A 17664-nucleotide genomic window follows, 5' to 3' on the forward strand; every position below is an offset into this window, starting at 1 on the left:
TACATTTTGCATGCAAATAATTTTCTCCTTCAAATTGCTCTCTGTCTAGGAAAATGGAGACATCATCTTTCCTAGAGCTTAACTCCTTCATCCAACCAAAATGTTCTACACTTCAGTCTCTGCACTGATGGCTCAATCTTGTCTCTGCGGTGTGCAGTGATGTCTTGGGGAATGAGCTGACTCCTTTCCAAATCAAAGCAGACAAGCAGATCAGACAATATCAGTGATTCTCAACCTTCCTAATGCTGCGACCCTTTAATACAGTTCCTCGTTATGACCTCAACCATAAAATTATAATTGTTTTCTTGCTACTTCATAACTATAATTTTGTCACTGTTATGAATTGTAATACAAATTTCCGATGATCTGAGGTGACCCCACCCCACCCCAAAAGGGTCACGACCCACAGGTTGAGAACTGCTCCTCTGGGAGTTCCCTTCCGAGTATTAGTGGTGCAAGGGTTGGACCATCAGCAGGCTCAGCAGTGTGCCTGGTGCCCGCTGGATGAGTCAGCACGCAAGTGGTTAAATTAGAGAGCCTTGGCTTTCTGGGTTTAGAGCATCCAGCCTCCAAGAGTTAACCTGCAGCGGGTGTTCAGGAGAGCCAAGGCAGAGGATACCCAAGCGTCCCGGCAGGCTTTCTGGCTTTCAGGGAATGCCGAGCAGCTGCAGCAGCGAGTTGGGGTATGTGGCTTTGCTTTGATTGATGCTGTATTGTTTTCCCTCCAGAGAACAAAGCAATGGTTGTTCATGTTTGCAAACAAGGTCCCCTTGAGAAAGAGCGGTTGTCTATTAGCCTGCTTTCTCTCAAGAAAATAAGAGCCCAGGGTGCAGGGTGAGTGAGTGCCCGCGGATTCTCTGTCCTCCTTTAAGCTGCATCTTTGTATCCGTGAACTGTCTTTAAACTGATCTGAATTCCAGTGCTGCATGATCAGGTCATTTGAATGTCATGATTGCAGTGAGATTTAAAAGACACTTTTGCTATATATTCTGTAAATGTCTACTCAGAGGCACAGAGGTGAAGTTGTCTGTTGAATTAGTGGAGCCAGGGGGCAGAAATCCGTTTTTCTGCCCCGTTTTGGGAAGTGAGATTTAAAACCTCAGACTCAGGGAGCAACTTTTACAAATTCATCACAAGCCCGAATGAGGGAGGCATCACCTTAGATATGACTCTTTCCCCCTGACTGGCTACTTTATTCCCCCATGTACGCAGTGTGACCTGAAGTAACCTTCAGAAAGCCTGATTGTCTCCTCAGATTGCTGTATTGCTCATGTGGGCATCACTATTACTTCACAAACCTGTATTTTGTTAGCGAAAACCGTATCTGAATGAATAACTCAAAATAGACTAAAAATGCCTTCAAAGATTTTAATTTGATGAAATAAATTTCAAGGAATACAGGCTGTGCCCAAGGAGCTCACTCTCTCTATGTTTCAGCACTGCAGTATCAGCCACAAGCTAAAAACACTTTCCCAGTCAGCGCTACCTTCAGATTAAACTGAGTTGCCCCTTAGTCAGCACGGTGAGCAAAACCAAAATTCAAATGCTTTTGCATTTCCCAGAATGTTCTCTTCTAAGTGTTTGTAGCTTCTGTTCGTCTGTATTTCAACCTAGGCATTCCTTTGATAACTAAGATTTCTCTGAAAAATTCAAACGCTGTTATAAACTTGGGCTAGCCTTCGCTCTGAGAGACTGCCCTGTAGCTCAGTTTAAAGTCTTGATGAGATCACATTGCCTGAAGCCATGGATATTTGCTAAAGTGAAAGGAAGGACTGTAGAGCCTGGGCTCTGAAGACTTAGTGGTTGCTGAGCCAAAGAAGCATGGGACAGAGGCGCCGAGGCAATTCAGGGGGAAAAGAGGACCACAAAAGATACAATGGAGAAGCCCTGTGATGAGGGTGAAGTTGTTTACAAGCTTCCAGAAACACGTACAGGAATATGTAGGGTAGTTAGAACACAAGAGACCCATTGTCCAGATCTCTAACTTCCATTTGATACCTTTTCTGAAAATTCACCCCAGCTTAGACACCATATTGAATAAGAATACACACAGACACACAGACACGCACACACACACACACAGAGAGAGAGAGAGGGAGAGAGAGAGCACCATTGTCATGCTTTTGACTTTAGGAAACCATTTTTCCCTATTGAGATATATTCCTTATATTTGTACATATTCAGAGATTATTTTCAAGAAGGGATGTTGAAGTTTGTCAAAAGCTATTTCTGCATCTCTTGAGATGATCGTGTACTTTCTATCCTTAAACCTTTTGTTTATTTCTCTCCTAATTGCTTATAATTTCTTTTCTCTAATTCTCTATCTCAATTCTAATTCCAATTCTCTGTTATAATACTCTGTTCCAATTCATTCTTGTTTTAATTATAATTATTCTACATTCTTTCTTTTTTCTTCTTCTCCTTCATTTTATTTCTTCTCAATCTATTTCTTCTGCTGTAACAAATTCTCAAGTGTGTGTGTGTGTGTGTGTGTGTGTGTGTGTGTGTGTGTGTGTGTGTGTGTGTATCCATTCATTAGCAACTTGTTAGCAACATAAAAAACTACAAGGAAAATTCTCAGGAACACAGAAATTCTTTGAGGATAAGTAGTAAAATTTATCAGCTACTTTGTAGCTAACTGCAGCTCCAGCTGAGAGGAGTTCCGGGTCATCTTTTAAAGGGGCCACTACAGGTTACAAAGGGAGAAAACTAACCCATTGAGAGATCTAAGGAAAAGGCAAAGAATACATGCATTATTTTACATTTCGTAAGTGTGATTACTACTATCTGGACATGGTTAGTCAGTTAGGTGCTATTGATCTCTTGAAGGACTAAGAAGGACAGACACCCGCAATTACATCCTAATTTATCATAAATCATATGAAGGCTTAGGTCGTACAAGGCCGACAGCTGCAATTTCATAAGTAAACTTTGTAAAAGTTCCATTTGTGATCTGTCCAGAAGGACGCCTGGCTGGCCAGCTTGCTCTGTCAGTAAGGCTAATGATAGGGAGCAGATTTCTAAGTTTCTCAACAGAGAGAAGTCATCCTTTTGACCATGCACAAATATGTGTGCCAATAAGATTGAGATGTAATCATGAGATTATATGTACACTTTACATGAAAATGCACGGTGATGGGGGGAGATGTCATAGCTGTTATTGAACAAGTGAAATTATAGATGAAAATAACAGTTTTCAGAGTCAGTGGCGTTTCTGGCTTTGCAGGCCAGGGTTCCTCCATCTGAGAATAAATTCTCAGGTGGGTTGACATCTGAATTGTCAATTGCTATAAATTGTAATCGTGCCATGGCTCACAATAGCTTGTGATAAGTGCTCCTGGCAATTTTATCTTTATTGTGTGTATGTGTATGTATTTTGTGCAGGTATGTGCACATGAGTGCTGGTGTATTGGGGCTAGTAGAGAGCATCACATCTTCTGGAGCTGGGATTCCAGGTAGTTGTGAGACAACTGGCTAGGGTTCTGGAAACCAATCTCAGGTACTCTGGAAGAGCAGTACATGCTCTTAATCACTGGAATGTGTCTTTAGGCCTGCAAATATTTTACTCATCTATGTTTGTGAGAAGAACTGGTAAGCAGTCTTCTGTTTGTATTTGTGTCTTTATCTGTTTTGGGTGTCAGGACAAAACCTGCTTCACAAAATGAGTTTGTTAATGCTCTCTCTGTTCTAACAAGGAGCAGTTTGAAGAGTGATGGTGCTAAGTCCTTACTGAAGAGTTGATAGAGTTCACCAATAAGTCCCTCTGGCACAGGGCTTTTCTTCATGGGGAGATAATTTTATTACTGTCTTACTCTTGTTGGTTATGGAACTGTTTAAGTTGCTGATATTTTTTTTGATTTAATTTCAGCAGGTTATGTGTATATATGGATTTTCCCTTTTTTTTTTTTCTAGACTGTCCAGTTTTGAGGACTGTATTTTCAAAGAATCCCCAGAGGAGCTGCTGGATTTCTTTGGACTTTATTGCAACACCACTCTCTTTCATCTCTAATTTTATTATTCTGGAACTTTTATCCTTGGCTAGTTTCTCAATCTTATTTATCTTTTCAAAGAATCAATTTTGTGTTTAATTGATTCAACGTGCTGTTTTGTCATTGGGTCAGTCCTCATCTTTTTTATTTTAACCTCCTACTGATCTTTGGGTTTGGATGGCTTTTGGTCTTCTAAAACCTTGAGGTTATTTATTTGAGACATCTCTGTTGTTGTTTAATTTAAGCACTAAAAGCTGTAGATTTACCTCTTAGAACTGCCTTACTTATATCTCAAAAGTTCTGAGAAGTTGTGCTTTATTTTATTGTACTTGTTGTTTTTAATCTTTTGGCTTTTTTTGGGAGCTTGCCTCTCAGATATCCCCTCCCGAATCACACATGAAGGCTTATTCTTTCTTATGAATACCTGGCCTAGTTTGGCTTATTTATAGCCAGCTTTTTCTTAAGTTAAATTATCTTGTCTACCTTTTGAATCTGGGCCTTTTCCTTTTCTTACTTCTGTTTATCTTACTTTTCCTCTTACTCTGTGGCTTGCTGTGTAGCTGGGTGGATAACCCTTAATGTCTTTTTTCTCCTTGTTTTCTTGTTCCTTTTCCTCTCGGATTTCTCCTCTTATTTAATCTCTCTGGCTGCCAGCCCATCTATCCTTTCTCCTGCTGTGCTATTGATCATTCAGTTCTTTATTAGACTAATCAGGTGTTTTAGACAGACACAGTAACACAGCTTCACAGAGTTAAACAAATGCAATATAAAAAAATACAATACACCTTTGCATCATTAAAAAAGTTCCATAGCATAAATAAATATAGCACATCTTAAAGTAATATTCCATATTTCCCATTTTGTCTAAACAAAATGAAAGGTTTTGACTTTAACATAGTAGAACTACATTCAACAAAACAATTATCAAGTAACTGTTAATTTATAATATTCAGTTCATTTGCATTTTGCAAATTCAGAGAAAACACTCCATCATCCACCCCATCTTAGTGACTCCAAAGTTTTATACATAATTTACTTTCTATTGTTTCTAAGGAAAACTGAAACTCTGGTCTTTAACTCCATCGAAGACCCAGAAGGATTTAATACTACCTAAAAACAGAGACATTTGGCTGCCTGGACAGTCACTCAAAGTTCCTCTGCAGTGCTGGGGCATCTGTCTTCATCCTACAGGCCTAGAGTATCTGACAGACTTTTCAGTGAGCCATGAAATTTGCAGTACCATGCTGCCTTGTATTGGAAAAGTTTGTCAGTCACTTTCTTCTATGTTTCGAAGAATGTCTGGCAGACTCTTCTGTGAAACAGGAATCTCAAAGGACTGTTCTGCCTTGTTTTGTTAAAGTTCAGCAGTATTTTCCTGTGTGTCCTCTGTGTCTGGTCTGCACAACACACTGATGTGGGATTCCCCTCTGCATGCTGTGTTTGTGCTTTATTACCATTGGTTAATAAAAAAGTTGCTTTGGCCTATGTCAGGGCAGACTATAGCCAGGCAGAAAATCCAAGTAGAGATAGAGGAGGAAAGAAGGTAGAGCTGAGGAGATTCCATGTAGCCACCAAAGGAAAAAGGCACCAGAACCTTATGGTAAGCCACAGCCTTGTGGCGATACACAGATTAATAGAGATGGGTTAATTTAAGATATAAGAGCTAACTAGAAATATGCCTGAGCCATTGGCCAAACAGTATTATAATTAATATAGTTTCTGTGTAATTATTCTGGGTGGTTGGAAAATGAAAGTGCCGTCTCTGTTTACTGCACACAGTCAAGTAGTCAAAGCAAAAGCAGTTTCTTGCCCAAATTACTAGCTTTGCAACAATGAAAGTAAACTCCTATCGAGTTTCTTTGATACTCATTGCAGTAGGAATTTCTACCACCAGTAGCCTTTAAGTTACTCACTCACTTAGGTGTGGCCTTTTATACTATATATGCCAATATAAAGCACGTGTCTGGCCTCTTTTCTGACTGTGGGATTCAGTTGTTGTTTCCTGTTCCAGCAGAGGATTATAAATAAATAATCTTTTATTATACTCAATTCTGATCTTCTTTTTTAGCATCGTTCTTCATCTGGCACCCCACATGGATCTGAACTCCACACCTACTGTGTAGATCAGCTTAAAGGCCTAGACGATCCACAATGCAGAAAGTCTCTCACCCTACCACTTGACTTGCTTTGACCTACTAAATGTTTTCTTGTAAAACCCCCGACACAGCAGAACTAACTGGGAGCTAACTGCGTGTGGTGGTTTGGAAATTTCCCAAGCACATGCATGCTCCCCACCCCCACTGCTGCATTCCCTGCCCTGTGGAGACTTGAGCAACTTCTGGTTTATACTCCCGGCTCCTTGCTCCATGGGCTTCTTGCTCCACATATGAAATTGATTTATTGCTTTTAATTTGTCAAGCAAAGCATATTTCTCAGTATTTAACCAGTACCAAGGAGGGAAAACCTAAACAGTTCAGGACTGTTCATGGCACCAGGTTGTTCCTCTAGTTGTGACTCCGCAACCATGACATCTGCTGGACAATAAAGATTATTACAACTAAAACAATTACCAGATTTCATAACAGGTAATTAATAAATCAATAAACTCAGGTATATAATGGCAGACAACATTACCATTGAAATTTTAGTAACTTTTTTTTTGCTAATACTAGAGATTGTATTGTTCATAGATAGGTAATCTTCAACCACTTTAAAGAGCTGTAGAATATGGCATTTAAATAACTTAGGGTTCTGTTGAAGTGAGACATGATTGCTCCTGGCAGCACTGATCTATTCCTGAGAGAATGTTGAACACTAAGGACATTCCACTTGGAGCTTGTTTTCTTCTTGGCAAAACTGGGTCTTTGGGCAAGGAACTGTCCATTCATTGACCACTGACAAAATGCATGATGTCTGGACAGGACAATCAGGATACAAGAAAAAAGACTGTCAAATCTTGCCAAGACAAAGTAAGATGGTTTTAAAAAATTTCTTGCCTCTGAAAATGGTCTTTTAGTTACTCTAGACCTTAGCCAACGTTGGTTGCTTCAACATTGCAAATGAGACTTTGGGTGATTGCCCAGGTAGCCAGTTGCCTCTGTCATTTGTTGCACATTTTGAAAGTTGCGTGATTGCACTTCCTGCTTATTCAAGGAATATTATTTCCCTTCTTGGGCCATCGTTGGGGTTGAAGACTAGATAGTTGTAGTTACTTTCCTCTCATGACTTGGCCAAATTGTTTATTACACAAGACTTAAACTCACTAGGCTAGGATAATTATTGAAACATTTGTTACATGTTTCTTGTTTGATATTATTTATGCTGGTTGTAATTCTAATTTTTATACTTGATATTTGTTCTTATTGTATATAACTTTGTAGCAGGCTTAGAATTTTCTTATTTAAACAAAAGGGGGAGGTGCTATAGAAATTCCTACCAACAGTAGCCTTTAAGTTACACCCCCCCCCATCTTGAGCATGACCTTTTATACTTTATATGCCCATGTAAAGTGCGCATCCAGCCTCTTTTCTGGATGCAGAATTTGGTTGCTGTTCCCTGTTCTAGCAGTGGATTAGAGTCTGTAAGTCTAAATAAATAACCTTTTATTATGCTCAATTCTGAGCTAGTGTGGGATCATTTTTAGTGTCCTTCTTCAGCCCATCATCCTTTCTGAAGTAAATTGGTGCTGCCAGATGTGTCTCATTGTCATGAAAAGCCCTAAGTATACAAAACATTTTAAATGCCATATTCTATATATCTTTGAAGTAAAGACCATTTATCTATCTAAAATATATCTCTGTATAATCTTGAAAACATGCCTAACATCTACAAATTTGATTGTTATAGATGATTAATTACTAACTTGTTTCTTGATTATCCTAAATAGTGTATACTAATAGATTTTAAAAACTAAAACTTTATTTTTATTTTTTTATTTTTATTTATTTATTAAACATTTCCACCTCCTCCCCACCTCCCTTTTCCCTCCCCCTCCCTACCTTCCCCTCCCTCTCTAGTCCTAAGAGCAGTCAGGGTTCCCTGCTCCGTGGGAAGTCCAAGGTCCTCCCCCCTCCATCCAGATCTATAAGGTGAGCATCCAAACAAACCAGACTCCCACAAAGTCTGTCCATGCAGTAGAATAAAAACACAGAGTTCTTGTCCTTGGCTTCTCAGTCAAACTTCATTGCCAGCCACATTCAGAGTGTCCAGTTTGATCACATGCTCCATCACTCCCAGTCCAGCTGGCCTTGGTGAGCTCCCATTAGATCAGTCCCACTGTCTCAGTGGGTGGACGCACCCCTCGTGGTCCTGACTTCCTTGCTCATGTTCTCCCTCCTTCTGCTTCTCATTTGAACCTTGGGAGCTCAGTCCAGTGCTCCAATGTGGGTCTCTGTCTCTATCTCCGTCCATTGCCAGATGAAGGTTCTATGGTAATATGCAAGATAGTCATCAGTGTGGGTATGGGACAAGGCTAATTCAGGCACCCTCTCCTCTGCTGCCCAAGGAACAATCTTGCAAATCCTAAAATGGCTCCCTTAATTAAGATATTTACTTCCCTACTCCCATATCCTCCCTTCCTCCATCCCACCTATCCCATTCCCGCAAGCTCTCCCGAATCCTCCCCTTCTCCCTTCTCTATACCCATCTCTCCTTACAACCACCCCCACACCCCTGTGCACCCAAGTTTTACACCTGTCAGAATAGCTAAAATCAAAAACACCAATGATAGCCTATGCTGGAGAGGATGTGGAGTAAGGGGAACACTCATCCATTGTTGGTGGGAATGTAAACTTGTGCAGCCACTGTGGAAATCAGTGTGGCAGTTTCTCAGGAAACTGGGAGTCAGCCTACTTCAGGACCCAAGAATTCCACTCTTGGGAATATATCCAAGAGATGCCCTATCTACAAAAGCATTTGTTCAACTATGTTCATAGCAGCACTATTTGTAATAGCCAGAACCTGGAAACAACCTAGGTGCCCCTCAATAGAAGAATGGTTAAAGAAGGTGTGGAACATATACACATTGGAGTTTTACTCAGCGGTAAAAAACAATGACATCTTGATTTGCATGCAAATGGATGAAAATAGAAAACGCTTTACTGAGTGAGGTAACCCAGACCCAAAAAGAGGAATATGGTATGTACTCACTCATACGTGAATTCTAGCCATAAATAAAGGACATTGAGCCTATAATTCATGATCCAAGAGAAGCTAAATAAGAAGATGAACCCAAAGAAAATCATGTAGTTATTCTCCTGGATATTGGAAGTAGACAAGATTGCCAGGCAAGACTAAAACTTTACCTTACATTTTTAAATGAGCTGCATAGGTACAATACTCTAAACAAGATTAGAAACATATATACAGTGTAACAAAAATAGCTTTAAATTTGTATCAATATTCTAAAATCCATGCCATGCAAAATATCTGAGATTAATAGTTGTCTTTTTATCCTATATTCCTATATTTCCCTAAATATAACAAACATTCATGACCCAACAATTAACCAAAAGCCTCCCACAACCAAACTCTTGGGAATATGGACATTGTTTTTTCTAGATTGCTTCCTGTTGTCTGTGGGCGAAGTGTCTTTAGGGGTCTCTGAGAAAATTGAGATAATGGCTAAGTCCTGGGAAGATCAGTTGATACATATCACCTGTCAAGTTTCAGGAGGTTTCCCTTGGTCAAACTTGATCCATATTAACCTGGAAGGAAACCACGACCTCTTGTTTCCTGTAGAAACAAAAGCAAAACCTCTTTTCCAAAGCATTTTTAACTTCTATTTTACAAATGCATTTTTTTTTACTTCCATTTGAAGTTAAGACATTCTTAAAAGATCTAGACTGGTTTATTTCATCAGTCCTTCTTTCAATTCCATATCTCTTAGCAGCTTCTCTTTGCATTATTGCATTCAAAAAATTCAAAATCAACACAATAGGATCCAGACTCCCTGTATATCTTTACAAGGCTTTTGCTTTTTTATATTATGTTTACTGTCTCTTTAAAGACTTTGTTTTATTTTTTTTAACTATTTCTTTCTTTCTGTGACTTCTACACCCACATTTTTTTCTTTCTTAAGTCTATTTGTTTGCTCTGTAGACCAACCCTGCCTATCCTTTCTCTTTCTATGCTATTGACTGTTCAGCTTTTTATTAGACCAGTCAAGTGTTTCAGACAGACATAAATAACACAGCTTCACTGAGCTAAACAAATGCAACATAAAAGATTGCAACATATCTTTCCATCATTAAACCTGTGTTCCACAGCATAAACAAATGTTTTTTTATAACATTTATAAACAAATGTTATAATATTCCACAACATTTGATTATAGAAACATTTATGTAAACAGAGATTTTTTTCCCACTCGGTCCCATAGCCGCTTTTAAGATAACCACTTAGAGACTTACTAGCCATTACAAACTGTTTAGCCTATTGCTCAGGCTTATTACTAACTATCTCTTACAACTTAAATTAACCAATTTCTATTAATCTATGTTTTATCATGTGTCTTGTGACTTTACCTGTGCTTTAATACATACATCTTGCTCCTCTGGCAGCAGCTGGCACTGACTGGTGGCTCCCTGATTCTGCCCTTCTCTCTGTATCTCTGCTTGTATTTTCCTCCTGTTTCTATCCTCCCTTGCTATAGGTCAAATCAGCTATTTTATTAACCAATGGGAATGAAACATATTTACAGAATACAAGAGGGTTATATCACAGCACACTTGAAATCCCTTTTTCTGATTTTGCTGATGCTCTACTTGCCATTTAATAGTGTATTTTTTTATTCTCCAAGTATTTGTAAACTTTCTGTGGTTTCTCTTGCTATTTATTTATAATTCTATGCCACTATTAAGTTACTAGAAATTATTTGATTATGTTGTATGTATTAAGATTTGATTACCTAATGTGTTCTGTTTTAGAGAATGTTCTACAGGCTACTGGGGAAAAATGTGTAATTCCACATCTGTTGGATGGAATACTTGTGATCTAGCTATTAAGTCAATTTGATCTATGGAACGCTTTAACTCAGAGGTATCCTTTGTTGAAGTTGTTGTTAATATTCCTTAAAAATGCTGGTGTGCCCCCAAGATCTGCCCAAGATCCCTGGGCAGTGGGCTCACAGAGCAGCCACAAACCAGGCAGAGATGGCTGCCAGAGTGGTGCAGATTCCCCGCGGCGAGCGTCAGAGCTGGCTGTGGGCAGGCAGGCAGGAGACAGAGACATGGACATGTAAAATGAGATTAAAATATTTATTCAGGGGGTTATGAAGGAAAAGGGGAGGGGGAAGAGAAAGAAAGGGAGAGGGAGAAGGAGAGGGAGAGAAAGAAAGACAAAAACAGAGAAAAGACAGAAAACACGTGTGCACACACCAAGAGAGGGAACAGAAAGAAAGATGGTGACGAGAGGTCAGAAGTCACTGGGAGTGGGCGTGACTTGCCCCTTAAAGGGACCAGGGACCAAAAGGAATGACAGTTGTTGTTGTTTAGATGACCTATTTAAAGATGAGAATAGGGTATTGACATCACCCATGTTTGCTGTATCAATCAAACATTTTATGCTCATTCGTATTCTGTTATGGAATTGGTAGCTCCACTGTTCAGCACATATATATTTGCAGCTGTTATTTCTTCTTGATGATTTTTTTCTTTATTAACAGGTAGTAGCTTTCATCATCTCATCTGACTAATTTCAATTTGAAATCTTCACTATTAAGTGTCAGAATTACCACACCAGCTTGTTTTCAGCTTCCACTAGCTTGAAAGACAGGCTTTCAGACTTTGACTGTCAGCCTGTGGATGTCTTTACCAATGAGGTGTGTTTTTTTTCTGCAGGCAATGCACAGTTGGTCTTGATTTTTAATCCAGTCACTAGTTTACATTTCTTTACTGGTGATTTGAGACAACTACAGTGAAGGCAATTATATTAATTGCTGTGTTTACTAATTCCAGTAATTGTTTTTGTTGTTTTCTGGTTGGCTGGATTGTTTTCATTTTTGAAGGTTTATTTGTTTTACTTTAGGTATGTTAGTGTTTTGCTTCCGTGTATGTATGTGTACCACATGTGTGCCTGGAGCCCTCAAAGTTCAGAAGATGGCATTGATTTGTAGTTGAACGTTTTCCTCTCCTGACAACTGCTTCCAAATTACCACACAGAGACTTAACATTACTCATAAGTGCTCTGTCAAGAGCTCAGGCTTGTTACTAGCTAACTCTTACAATTAAATTACCCATATTTCTATTTGTGCTTTGTCATTTGCCTCATGGCATGTTATCTCATTTTCTACACATCCTTGTCTGGCAGCTGGCTGGGTGTCTCCCCTGACTCCTCCTTCTTCTTCCCTGAGTCCCCTGTTTCTGACTGTCCTGCCTATACTTCCGCTCCAGCTACTGGGCTGTCAACTTTTTATTAACCAATGCAAGTAATACATATTAATAGTGTATAAAAGGATTGTTCCACAGCATTGGTTCCCATGAGACTAGAGTTACAGATGGCTGTAAGCTGCCATGTGGTTGCTGGGAATCAAACCAGGGTCCTCTGGAAGAACAGCATATGCTCCTGAATGCTGATCCTACTTTGCAGCCCTGTTTATTTCTTTCATCCATGTTAGTATTAGGGATTTTTCTAGTTTACTAGGTTACACACGATCAATTAATTTCTAGCTTTCCTTTGCTGCACATTACTCTCATGAAGTTCATTCTTTTGATTGCTCTCATCCTTCTGTCTTTCTTCCCGTTCCCTATGTAGCATTCTTTTAACTGTCTTCAGCAAAGCCCAAACTCCTCCAGTAGCAATGGTGTCAAGGTGACAGGCACTAGGCATTCACTGAAAAACAATGAATACCCACGAATGTGTCACCGATGATAGTAAAATAGAAAGAGCAAAAACTAGTGTGGAATGTCTTATAAAATCACAAACTATTTTAAGAAAACGTGCAAATAATAAATGGAAGAGAAATAAATGGAAGGGAAATGGGAAAGGTTTGAACTATTTTTTTAAAGGGACAAAAAATTTAAAAACCTTGCAGACAGGTTTCTCGCACCTCCAGAGACCCTCCACATTGCATCCCCTGGGGTGGCTAGCGCTCTAGCTGAGGGTGTCTCCCAAGTGCTTTGGGTCTGGAGGGGGTAACCACAGCACCGAGGTCAATGCCTGTGGAAAAATGTCGGCTTCAGCTCTAGATAGATGCAGTTGTGGGGGTGTGTTCGTGCTCTCCAGCAGAGGAGATGGATTCTCAAGAGGCTCATCCACCCAGGGGATCGAGGTCTGCTCCCAGACGCCAAAGGCAGAGAATTTTTCCTAGTGCATCTCTCTGCCTGAGTGGAACCACTGGGCGCCTGTGCTTTCTGGCTTGTCGGGGACCGACCCCCCCTTTCCACAGCTATCTCCCAGGCTTGTCTCTGATCCTAGAGCTGTAGCAGGTTAAATTCTGGTTCCCTGGCCTCGAATTGTCCCTCGTTTCCACGTTCCAGGGCAGATGAGGTTTAAACTGTAGGTTTTCTCTCGAATAGCACCCGAACACTGTCTGCAGTTATACAGAGTGACAAGATGGGACTCCGCTCCACAACTGACCTGTGGCCAAGGAACCACTGTCTTACCCAAGCCAGCAACTGAATTTGGGACTCGTGTGGACTCTGGTGGGCTCCACTAGAGGGTGTGTGGTGAGGACTCTAGCGGGCTCATCTGGAAGGTGTACGGCTCCTCCCTTTACCAGGAATGCCACGCTGACCTCTTTAATGAGGTGTCTGCTTCAAGGAGGGCCTCAAGGCTGAAGTTGAAAATTGTGTGTGTGTGTGTGTGTGTGTGTGTGTGTGTGTGTATTCTCTCTGCCATGCTCTGTCTTTTTTTCCTGACACTTTCCAGTGGTTCTGTCGTTACTTTTGTGAATTTTCAAAGTTCTCCCCCATTCTGTCTTTGGAATAAAGGATTCTTTCCTATGTGGAGTCTTCTTACCCAGGTCACCAAGAGGCAACTTCCAGGCCATTATCTTAACCTGACACTGTCCCTGGACCTTCCTTTGAGCCCCTGTCATGTATCATAGCAGTTGGAGTGAAAAGATACAATGACAGGAATTCAAATCTGATGTTTCCAATTTGTTAGCTTTTGAACCCCCTCAAGGTTTAGTTGCCTCATTTGGAAGGCGTGTGATCCTGTATACTAATCTCTGGGATGGTTCTGAGACTAGAGAATAGGATGCCAAACTGTCTCCTGGACACAGACTCATCAGTAGTTAAGTGTCAGTGTGGGTAAGCACACAGTAGTTAAGAGAAAGTTATGGGTTAAACAGTGAACTGTCAGAGGCCTCAGCATGCAAGAGATAACATCTGTGTGGTTTACCACACATTTTCTCTGTGTTCCTTCCTGGATTCTGTGAAGTGGTTTCTTGTTAGCAGGATTCAGAAAGATGCGGCCCTTCCTCATCGCAGGAAACACAGTGTCCCGTGAAGGGCAGCCTGGAAACTCTGCCTCTGGTTAAACAGATTCCGGGAGCTGCCTCTGGCAGGTCATCCGAGGTCTTTCTGCAGTGAGGTTTTTCCAGTCTCTCCACTCCTAACCAGAGACAGAAGTACCTGTTTGTCCACAAAATGTGAGAGAGATGGGGGAGATAGCAAGCCTCCAGAGCCGATCCAGTGTGGAAAGGGAGGGAATGATGTAAACTGATCGGGACCAGCCCACAGGCAGGAGGAGCTTCATAGAATCAGGGGGAAATGGGTGCGATTATGGCCAGTTATTCATCTCCATTTTCACCAATTTACCTGGGGAATATTCTGGAGAAAGGATCCATGACATCCCCTTGGTCTGCACCAAGGGTCTCTTATGTCCATGATGCTTCATGCATGCTCCTCCGCTGTCTTGACATTCTACATGGGGGACTTTGCATCAGATTCCTCTTAGAAGTTGGCTCTAATAACAGCTATACCTGTTTTTCAAGGCGGTAGCTCTTCACATCTATGAATAGCTTCAGCTTCAATAACATGATAGGCAATGCGGCCACAGAGGGCACCGTCAATAATGTACTACTGATAGAGAATCAGATAGGCGCTCTTGGAACTCGACCAAGAAGTGACATCATCAAGGGCCTTGGCAAATCTCCGGGAGCCATCTTTGACCTATATTGTCATCATTACCAACATTTCTTAATTGATTGCCAGGCTGGTCTGATCCGGGAAGAGCAGAAGCCATAAAGAAAAGGCTCACACCACAATTTTCATACAAATCAAAGCCAACCACATTCTTTGGATAACTTCTATAGCCACAGAGGGATCAAGTCTCGAACCCTGGACTGCGGTGTGTTCCTCGCTTCAAGGGCATATTGTTCCCTGAGACTGCGTTTGAAAGATAGCTCCTAGGTGAGTTGACCCAATGACAGGGCCGTGTCAGAGACAGCTCAAACTGGTTCGTTAGAGCCAGTTCCTATACAGACCTGCTCAGAGCTTACTTTTGAGAACTATCTTTTGGTTACTGGAAACCGGCAATGCTTGAAGTCTATACCACAGAAACTGACAGATGTTGTTCATCAAAGAGTTTTATTCCTTAAGATCTGGCTTCAAAATTTATCACTTGCCTAGCAGTATTTGTTGCAGAAAATTTTGGATAGAGAAATGATGTGTTGTTTTGAAACACCAGGAGAAAACATAGTCTTAATTCAAAATTACTTTGAGCTATTAACAGAAAATTACAATAAGCCAAACTTCATTATTTTTTTAAGATGACTCTAAGGCTTTGAAGACAGGAACAGCTCATCTTTCCAAAGCAGTCTACTTCCTAGGTGTTTACACCTGTAGACCTATTAATCGAATCATACAAATTTATCTTTATGATGCTACTGCATTGAAAAGAAAACAATATATGAAAAAATTATGTATCCTCCTCTAACTCCAAGGGCAGCTTTGACATCTGAGTTTGTGCTAGAAGCCACTAATGTATGCTTAAGGGGTGGGCGGCCTTACAGACAGTACCGAGTCCTTCCTAGGCACCTGTTCCGTCCTGTGTAAATAAAAGAAGTACAAGGAGTTAGTCAGGTTGGGGTGGAAGTGTAGCTCTAAGGCAGAGATAATGCTTTGGACACGTAAGACACGGCTGGGTTTCACTTCCAGCACGTATACATTATTTTTCTTTCCTGTTGTGCTCTATGGTGAAAGGGCATTTGCCAAAGTCCATTTTCCCAATGTCATGTACATGGGGCCTGGGTGTGATTGGTAACCACAGCAGATTTGCTCTGTGACTAGAATCCCCTTAGTGACAAGGAATGCCAATGAGAATTTTCTTTATGTCATTTTTTTTTCCATCCATGGTTCTTTAATGTTTCTTATCTGGTCCAGATATACTAAACCAAGAGGAAATTTCCTCTTGGAAACTCTGAGAACCAGACTTTAAAGTCCAGAAAGAATAAGACCTTCATTCTGTGAAACTGAAGCTGTTGTATTTAAGAACTGAGTCCATTTGACATATATTCCTCATTCAGCCCTCACAGCAATCTTTTTATTAGTTAATTAATTTTTGTTTAATTTTTTTTCACAAAATATATTTGATCATATTCTTTCTTTCTCCAAGTCCTCCCAGATCCTTTCTATCTTCATGTCTACACAACTTCGTGTTCTTTCCACTTTCTCCAAGAAAACCCACCAAACTCCTAAAAAAAAAAACAACAAAAAACTAAATCAAAAAAAACAGCAACAAACAAACCCCACCAAAACAAAACGAAATCAAGACAAAACAAACTTTGTACCACTTAAGTCACTGAGTTACCCAGAAACTATTTCTCAAGCACAGTCTCAAACAAAAACAAAAACAAAAACAAAAACAAAAACAAAACACAGAGTCTGTTTTGTGTTGGCCAACTTCTCCTGGACAAGAGGCCTGGCCTGGAATTTGGTTGATAGACTCAGAAACACTCCATTGGAGAAAATGAATTTCCCCTTTCCTAGCAGGTATCAGTTGCAAAGAGCTTCTTAGTTAGGGCCGGGACTCTGTGTCCACTTCCCCGGCTCAGGGCTGGGATTCTGTCTGGTTTGAACCTGTGCAGCTCCTGTGTGTGCTCTCACAGCATTTGTGAGTTCATGTGTGTGTCAGTCCTACTGTGTCTGGAAGACAATATTTTTTTGGTGTCACCACCACCTCTGTCTAGCTCTTACAACCTTTCCCTCTCTTCTTCTGCAAAGACCCCTGAGCCTTGAGGGAAAGGGCTTAATAAAGGCATCCCATTTAGGACTCAGTGCTCCACATTGAGGGCCATTGCTCAATGCACACTGCCTGTGTTACTTTCCATCCATTGCAAGAAGAAACTCCTTTGATGAGGGTTACATAGCGTTATAATCTATAAGTATAGCAATATGCCATTAGGAGTCATTTGGTTGCTATGCTCCTTTAGCAGAATAATAGTATTAGCTTTTCCCCTAGGGCCAACAACCTATGTAGTCTCAGGTTTTAGTGACGCTAGCAGTACCTGGCATAGGTGTTATTTCCTGGAGTATTTAAATCCAATAAACACATGGTGGTTAATCCTACAGTGTTTGTGCAGCTATTGCACCAGCATGGCTTGCAGGCAGATCACAAAGTTTGTAGCTGATAGCTTATCTCCTCCAGTAGTAAACAAAGTACTTTCCAGTACCATGAACACTAGTCTAAAGGTGAAGCTTCTAGTTGGGCACCAGCTTGATACTCCATGTTC

The 17664-nt window shown here is 40.6% G+C and overlaps 1 protein-coding gene across 2 annotated transcripts in view; it reads left to right on the forward strand.

Annotated features, from left to right (window-relative positions):
• Positions 1-664: 664 nt before the first annotated feature.
• Positions 665-17664, forward strand: part of Asah2 (N-acylsphingosine amidohydrolase 2) — a 105162-nt gene continuing 88162 nt past the window's right edge. The window contains exon 1 of one of the 2 annotated variants that reach the window (XM_087908001.1): positions 665-683. The gene's annotated coding sequence lies outside the window, so the exon portion shown is untranslated. Of the gene's footprint in view, positions 684-15147; positions 15344-17664 lie in introns of those variants that run through there. The other variant, XM_087908000.1, reaches the window with a different exon arrangement.

Source organism: Myodes glareolus, chromosome 7 (assembly GCF_982192425.1).
Source record: "Myodes glareolus chromosome 7, mMyoGla1.1, whole genome shotgun sequence".
Classification (NCBI taxonomy): Eukaryota; Metazoa; Chordata; class Mammalia; order Rodentia; family Cricetidae; genus Myodes; species Myodes glareolus.